This window comes from Lepisosteus platostomus, chromosome 13 (genome assembly GCF_059453375.1).
Source record: "Lepisosteus platostomus isolate fLepPlt1 chromosome 13, fLepPlt1.hap1, whole genome shotgun sequence".
Classification (NCBI taxonomy): Eukaryota; Metazoa; Chordata; class Actinopteri; order Semionotiformes; family Lepisosteidae; genus Lepisosteus; species Lepisosteus platostomus.
In genome coordinates, this window is record NC_142623.1 from 20,422,852 (window position 1) to 20,431,953 (window position 9,102).

The window sequence follows — 9,102 nt, forward strand, 5'->3', positions numbered from 1 at the left end:
AGGTATTTCGCGGCATACCCCGGTGGGCATGTCACAGTATCACGCAGTATCACGCGGTATCACGTGTGTCACGTGTGTCACGTGACTAACTATCCGGCGTCGCCTTGTAAAACCGCCAGGGGGAGCTTAACCTCTCATGTACAGCATTTGAGCCTTTAATTTGGAACTGTGTATTACAGCATGTTAATCATCAGTCATTAAAATGTTGGTATATATTATGAAAGCAAGATTGCTCAGTTGGACAGAAGTACACAACCTACCTTTATCAGAAATATTTATGCATCAAAGCCTTTACTGAAGATATTACTAATAGTATTAATAATGGATGACTTTGGACAAGCTGTATACTCAAAGTATAATTTCTTTAGCACATTTGTACAAGCACTTGGAATCTGTCCAAGCCATACTTTGTCAGGCATTTTGTTTTACTTCAACGGGGCATAAAAACTTCCTTGCTTTTAACAGGGCGTTTCATAATTTCTAGCTACGAAAATGATTTAAAATGCGACACCTATCATTCAACTAGAGCTTAAAATATCACAAGGAAAAATACACACCGGTATTCCATTTCTCCCTAAACATTGTAAGCTTCGAAGTCTTTAACTAACGTGAAACCGGAGTCAACAAGCATACTTTTAGAATTTGATTAAAAGGGAATATAATATGGAATCGCATATCTCAATAATTTAATAACGGTATGATTATATCCGTGTACTGCGGCAGAGCTATGTAGGGCTGTTTCGCCTGCCTGATCATGTGAGCTCTCTTGTAGCCTACTGGTCTAGGTGCGTGCACACCAGCTGGTAGGTTGGGTGTTCGAATCCAGCTGGTTCTGGACTTTTCATTTTTATTTATTTATTTTTTAATCGCGTAACATAAACATATTACCGTATGCAAACTGTACTGTATACAGTATGTATATGTATATTTAATGTCTTAACTGTGCCCGTTTAATTGAATTTAAAAAACATATTTAACACGAACATTAAGCTGCTTACATCTTCCGCCTGAGAACAGTCACCCGTTGCTACCCAACGCAGAATGGTGATTGGCTGACACCATCTGACACCCCTCTGATTGGAGAAAAAAGACGTGCTGGTGTGCTATACCAGGAAGAGGATTTCTTTCCATTCAAAACGTGTATTTTAAAAGTTTAAGAAGTAAAAACCTTACAGCGTACACAGATTTCTAAACTGATCAGGATCGTTATCTTTGTCTTATGCATAATAATGTTCACCGCTCTGTCCAGCAAATTAATAATAAACTTTATTTTATATAGCGTTTTAAACGAATAAGAAATTAGATTGCTCATAAACCTAATCACTTGCTTTTTCTTTTTATTTAGGCTCAGATTTCAACTATAGATCGTATTATTAATAACCATAATAACAACCAACCAACAAAAACAACCATATAAACATAATGGTGGTGCTGGACCTTCCAGTTTTATTTATTTATTTTTTAATCGCGTAACATAAACATATTACCGTATGCAAACTGTACTGTATACAATATGTATATGTATATTTAATGTCTTAACTGTGCCCATTTAAGTATTGAATATTCATATCTAATTTTACCACTGAAGGGAAATCTTAACATAAACATACAGTATATGGCTGGTCTCGGTACTTTAAAGAAAAAAATACGCACCAGTATTCCATTTCTCCCTAAACATTGTAAGCTTCGAATGAAACCACTAAATAAAGACATAAATATAGAAATCTTAAGATTTGTTTTATTTAATGTTGGTAGCAGGATGAACTGTCAGAGTGTATATTTTGTCGCAAAGTTGCTACAAGATGTTAACAGTGAAAAAGGTATTTAGAAATGAGTTATTTCAAGATGAAAAAGAAAACATACACGAAACATGGTTTCATTACGACCAGAATCGTTCTTGAGATATTTTTAACTTGATTTACAGTATTTGAGAGGTATGTCTTAACACCGATACTACAGTGCTTAAGTACTGCTCACGTATATGTTTCTAGGTTTATATTATGCATTTCATACGGTCAAATTACTTTTGAGCAACTAATAAGAAGCGCGAAACGGTATGCGTTTTACTTTCGTTTTGTGCTGGGACCCGTGGATTGATTAGAGATATCAAGTACATACAAGTCATTTTTTAAATGTTGTAGTTCGTCTTGAAAAAATGTTACGAGTACATCATCTATCAACAATTACACAGGTTCTGTTTCCATATTGCGGATTTTGGTTAGGTACAGTATTATCAAATCCACTGGCGCTGTGTGTTACTTTACTGAGTCCCAATCTGTGATTGAAACCTGTAAAACCGGTTTAATTCGTCACAGCCAGCACTCTTCAGGTGTGAGGGTCTTCTGCTCAGAATGAAACGCTAAAAATAAAATGTTTGTGTATATTCTAATGGTAGTGGGGGCAGGGTGTGTGGGAACAGGTTTGTTCTTCACACCTGAAACATTTTCTCTGAAAGGATTTTCTTCGAAGTTTAACCGATCTTGTTACAGCATGTTACAGTTTACTATTATTAACCATATTAATTTTAAGTGCTTAATGTAAAATCTTGTAAAAATATATTTTCATTGTTCAAATATACATTAATATACATTAAGTCTATCATATAATAAGTTAAATACAAAACTAAAGAAAAAATAGGGTTAAATATAATTCAAAATATTTTGCTAACAATGTTAACTGTTTATGAATAATAAAATGTATTAACTAAGGAGTAGGATGGCACAGTTGTTAGTATGTTTTTTGTTTTGTTTCTTTTTCATAAATACAACAGTAGTACCTGATGTCTCAGTGGCTTTAAAAATTAAATTATGCATGCAAACCTGTGAACTAGAAAGATAACTAAGATTTTAATACTAATTAAATGACCGCGGGCACTTCCCACCCCCCCCCCCTACATTCTCAGAGTAGAACAGACTAACCTTCTAATGAAAGACGGTCCACCCCCCACGGACAGGAAAAGTGCCCACAGGCACTTAAACTTAATATGGTCAGTAACGGTAAACAGTAACATGGTAAGAAGGAGCACGTACAAACGTTTTCGAAATAACCACATGTAAGACTCTGATCCTAAAAATGTTTAGGGAGAAAGTGGAATACTGGTGTGCTTCCAGAAGAATCAGTATGGCTCAGAGATTAAATAAAACTTCACAGACATTAACGAAGAGCATAACGCGTGTACTGTATACACTGCAAGTACAACCCAACTCTCTGCAGGAGTGCTGGCTGTGACGAATTGAACCGGTTTCACGGGTATTTTCAAAGTAGGAGGCGAGATTTCCAGCGAAAGACACCCCCCCCCCCCCCTCAAAAACCCAGTAAATACAGTACTTACTAGTTAAAGGCTAGGCTCTCGACTACGGCGAAAGGAACCCTTCTTTCATTAGAAGACAATGAACATATTTTAGCCCTGAATGAATTAATAGCAAACATGGTTTACATAAAAGACATTTTTCCAAGAAAGTTTAGCCTTTGTCACTAATGAAACCACTAAATAAAGACATAAATAGAAAAATCTTAAGATTTTTAAAATACATGACTTTGCTAAAATTTATTTGAAAATAAAAACAATTACAACCGCCAGGGGAGAGAGAGAACAGGGGAGGGATGTTGGTTTTGCATAAGGGGCGGGGCTATGGAAAGTAGGTATGTTTGGGAATGTGTAGTTACATGTTCTGGCTGTTTGTGAATTATCGTTGTTGAGTATGGAGTGTTGAGGTATTGATTTTGTGTAATGCTTTATGTTGAAAATTGAGGTGGATTTTGTTTATGATAAACAGGATAAACTGGGATGGGAGGAAGGTTTGGTTTTGCATAAGGGGCGGGATTATGATAATTGGATGACTTTGCGAGTGTAAAATGGTTTGATTATTTGATTTTGTATTGTGGTTGTTATCTATGTTTTTGGTTGGTATTATGTTTATATGGTTGTTTTTGTTGGTTGGTTGTTATTATGGTTATTAATAATACGATCTATAGTTGAAATCTGAGCCTAAATAAAAAGAAAAAGCAAGTGATTAGGTTTATGAGCAATCTAATTACTTATTCGTTTAAAAAGCTATATAAAATAAAGTTTATTATTAATTTGCTGGACAGAGCGGTGAACATTATTATGCATGAGACAAAGATAACGATCCTGATCAGTTTAGAAATCTGTGTACGCTGTAAGGTTTTTACTTCTTAAACTTTTAAAATACACGTTTTGAATGGAAAGAAATCCTCTTCCTGGTATAGCACACCAGCACGTCTTTTTTCTCCAATCAGAGGGGTGTCAGATGGTGTCAGCCAATCACCATTCTGCGTTGGGTAGCAACGGGTGACTGTTCTCAGGCGGAAGATGTAAGCAGCTTAATGTTCGTGTTAAATATGTTTTTTAAATTCAATTAAACGGGCACAGTTAAGACATTAAATATACATATACATACTGTATACAGTACAGTTTGCATACGGTAATATGTTTATGTTACGCGATTAAAAAATAAATAAATAAAAATGAAAAGTCCAGTACCAGCTGGATTCGAACACCCAACCTACCAGCTGGTGTGCACGCACCTAGACCAGTAGGCTACAAGAGAGCTCACATGATCAGGCAGGCGAAACAGCCCTACATAGCTCTGCCGCAGTACACGGATATAATCATACCGTTATTAAATTATTGAGATACGCGATTCCATATTATATTCCCTTTTAATCAAATTCTAAAAGTATGCTTGTTGACTCCGGTATCACGTTAGTTAAAGACTTCGAAGCTTACAATGTTTAGGGAGAAATGGAATACTGGTGCGTATTTTTTTCTTTAAAGTACCAAGACCAGCCATATACTGTATGTTTACGTTCCAAAATTAATATCGTTTATGGCCTTCACACGCGTTACAGTATGCTCCTATTCTTTTTATGCTCAGCTACTAAGATTTCCCTTCAGTGGTAAAATTCAATATCTACAACGGGCACAGTAAAGACGTTTACAGTACAGTAAGTCTTTCTACGACAGACCAACGGACCACGAGTGCCCCTGTCGGTCAACCAATCACGCACCGCGGTATCGCGTGTCATCTTACCTGCGGTATCTGTACTGCGGTGTCTTTACCGCGCACTTTGAATGGCTGCATCTGTAGTTAGGAGAACAGAAATTCTGAGGAACAGCTCCAGAGAGCACAAGGGTTTCTGAAGTAGTTGGAGGTCTAAGCTGCTTTTCTCATCAATAGCTGAAACGAACTAACCAAAATGAATGCTTCAGATCTGGTCCAATGGATGAAGCAGTGCCAGTCCTCCTTCCAGACATTTAAGGACTTACAGTATTTGGGACCTGGAGTTTTTTCTTCCATTTATTTTGCCTTGGGAATAGGAATGAGAGTTGTAATAATAATAATAATAATAATTGCTTACACTTATATAGTGCTTTTCTGGTCACTCCACTCAAAGCACTTTACAGGTAATGGGGACTCCCCTCCATCATCACCAATGTGCAGCTTCCACCTGAACACTCACCACACACCAGCTATCAGTGGAGAGGAGAGTAATGTAGCCTAAGCATAGAGGGGGATTGTTAGGAAGCCATGATTGATAAAGGCCGAGGTCCTGACTCTCTGTGGTCATTAAAAATCCCAGGGTTCTTCTCGAAAAGAGTAAGGGTGTACCCCGGCGTCCTGGCCAAATTTCCCATTGGCTCTTACCAATCATGGCCTCCTAATAATCCCCCTCTATGAATTGGCTACATTACTCTGCTCTCCTCCCCCACTGATAGCTGATGTGTGGTGAGGATTCTGCTGCATTATGGCTGCCGTCGCATCATCCAGGTGGATGCTGCACATTGGTGGTGGTGGAGGGGAGTCCCCATTACCTGTAAAGCGCTTTGAGTGGAGTGTCTAGAAAAAGCGCTATATAAGTGTAAGCAATTATTAAATTAATTATTATTATTATTATCTTTTATAAAAGACCATGCATATGAAATAAAGAGACTTCTGCTTCACAGACACCTGAACTTTGTCATTTGTATAACACAACATGCCTGAACAAGCTTGTGTCATTATGCCCCCTGGATACTGGATAGCTGAGCTCCTTATTTAATAAATTGCATCTCCTCAGCAGATGGGTGAGGTAGTAGATAAGAGGGCAACTACAGCATACAAGGAAGCTCTGAGGGAGAGCTCCAGATAGAGCCTCTCAAAAGCTAGCAGCCATATCAATCTGCATCCCACAGCTGGCAACCTACTGAGGCTAAGCAGGTGTGAGCCTGGTCAGTACCTGGATGGAAGACCTCCTGGAAAACCTCCTGGTTGCTGCTGGAAGAGGTGTTAGTGGGGCCAGCAGGGGGCACTCACCCTGTGGTCCATGTGGGGGACACTATACTGTTAACAGGTGCTGTCCTGAGAAGAAAGGGATAAAAGTTGAAGTGTCATACACTATATGGGGACTCTGTTATTGTTGATACCATTTTCCATTTATTTAAATTAAGCATAATTAAAGGAACAATAGGACATTTCTTCACCGAATATCGACATGATTGAGTACAGGAAATTTTTTTACGTGGAGGTCCTATGAATCCATGAAAAAGCTGTATTTTCATGTAAACTGTCCTTTAGTTCTCAGACTATCAAGATTAATGTAAAAACTGAGGTGCAGGTTGCACTGTAGTACTACAAAAACCTCGACTGGAGGGGCTGCAGAACCCTGTACCAGAGAGACTCTCTGATGTGTGACTCCACTGTCAAATGTAAATTATTGTTATGTGATGGCACTTCTCCTGAACTTTCCCTGCAGACACCCTGTATCTCCTTCAGACTATTTTCCTGAAATAAGGAAGTGCACACTGACTTGTGCTTTCATGAGTTACATATTGATGTTTGAAGCACTTTAATGTACGTACTGTTGTCTGAGTGTGATTGTAGAAACAAGAAATCCAAATGTATAAAATCTCTAAGTAGCTGAGCTAGGTGATTAATAACTGATTGTTTTAATATGTTCTGGGTAAGGAATATAAATCTGTGTTATGTATGGAGAATTAAACTGTGTTGCCTGTTCAAACATGCATTATGTATTGTATCAGTATACATCAATAAACTCTCCAGTAAAATCCCATTGTATCTCATTTAGCTCCTTTGTCTTAGATTTTATAAACCCTGCTCTCCTACTGAGTCTCAATAGAATTTAGTATCTGCATCAGTGAAAAATGTCAAGCACTCCCTAAGGAGCAAACAACAAATATTTACATATACTGTAAATATTGCACTTACATTATTTCATATGTATGCATTTTGGCATTCATATTTTTTGTGCAAAATAATTTAAAAACCTTTTAGTGAAAGAAATAAGTGCCTTGAACTGTATTGGAAAATCATCTTGTCCCAAAGTTCCTGAGAGAAATAAACCTCAGACAATCTGGTTTCATTGCAAAACAAGGAACAGTAAATAGAAAATAGTGTTTTAGTGTTTTATTCCAGAGGAAACCTAGAGGTTTGATGCCATGTTTGTTGGGCTCTGGGTGCTCACTACTGTCAGTACAACAGAGAAAACATTTCTTTTTCTGGTTTCAGAAATAGCTTCTTTTATTATAAACACTGTACCATCCCCCGAGAAACTTATCTTTTGTAAGATTTATACTGTACATATATAAGATATTTCTATTTCTGATGTATTTTATTAGAACTTATGAATAATGATTACCATTTAATTTACTTAACAGTAAATTATTTTACATAGAAAAAACAATGGGAAAATAAAACAAAAGACTGAAAAAGGAAAAAACATTCAAATGTAATATTTTTTTATTGCTTAATAACAGTATCATTTTGGCCTTTGGCCTCATTTAGAGTTTCTGTCACAGTTGAACTACAGTAGTTCTTACTGTAGCCTGTGTAGGTCTAGTCAAAGTTCAGTGTAATCTGCACTTTATGTCAAAGGAACTGTTATAATCACAAAACTATTTTGGTTTATCTGGCATATCAATAAGTACCAAATGAAAACTCAGATTTTTTCTTTTACATTAATTCAGTGTTCTATTATGTACTCTAATATATTATTATAACTGCAAAACTCCAACTGAAGATGAAGATGATTTGCCATCTTCTCTTGTTATAGCACTCTATGAGATCAAACTCTGAAATTAATCTTAAAGGCATTTAAACACTGACTTGTTCCACCCAGATGAGGTTCTTCATATCTACAGTATGGTCTTTCTTCTTGTTGTATTTTTACTGGTAACATGTACTGTATGCGGAAGAAGAGTTTTTATTCTCATTTGTCTGGCGTTGTTGTGAACTTTTGGTCCAATGTTAAGCTTTTAGCTTTAGCTTTTGTTTGCATGAGCTGATACAGTAGCTGCTGCCTGAAGTCTGTATTTAGTGCTCGGATTGTATTTGGTGCGGATGGCCTTAGAAGAAACTTTACCAAAGTGATTTTTTAGTGGGGTTAATGTGTTGTTTCACCATACCTTTTTTACGGTGGTATTTCTATCACGTGCAGTTTTAGGGTTCTTGTAAAGTTACTGTGTGACCATCCACCTGTAGCAGCAATGCTTATTTAAGTTATATTTTACGTCATAATTAAGTGTTGCTGTGTTTTCTTAAATGATGCCCCATCTCTCTTTCTCATTTCTGTGGTGCAGACTCAGAGAAGCTATTCATGCAGTTCTGATTGAAGGTTTTCTCTCAGATAAGGGGCAGTTCCCAAATGGGGATGCGCCAAGCCATGCTTGGCTACCATGATCAATTGCCATTCCTGGCGCCTATCTGTCTGTGAGATTCTTGGGACCATCTGGATTGCGGTCCTAGATGTCAGAGGTCATTGTTACTCATGACCCTTGACCAACCAATCAGGAACCTGCAGGGAGTGGTAACACCATGTGGGTCTAAATTGCCCGCTAACTTTCAACCAATCATCACCTGTCTTGGTTCTGGTTTTAAAGACACTGCACAGCTCAGAAACTTTGCTTCTCTGGCCATTTTCACACCCTTAGACAATCACGTAATGGCCAGTGTTGTCTGTATAGGGACTGGAACCTTGTTTCAGCAAAGTGTCGGCCTGGGGTAAATCACTAGCCAATGCCAAAGTGGACGCTTCATTTGATCATCGGAGTATATGTTTGGACTCTTGTCAACAATCTTTTTA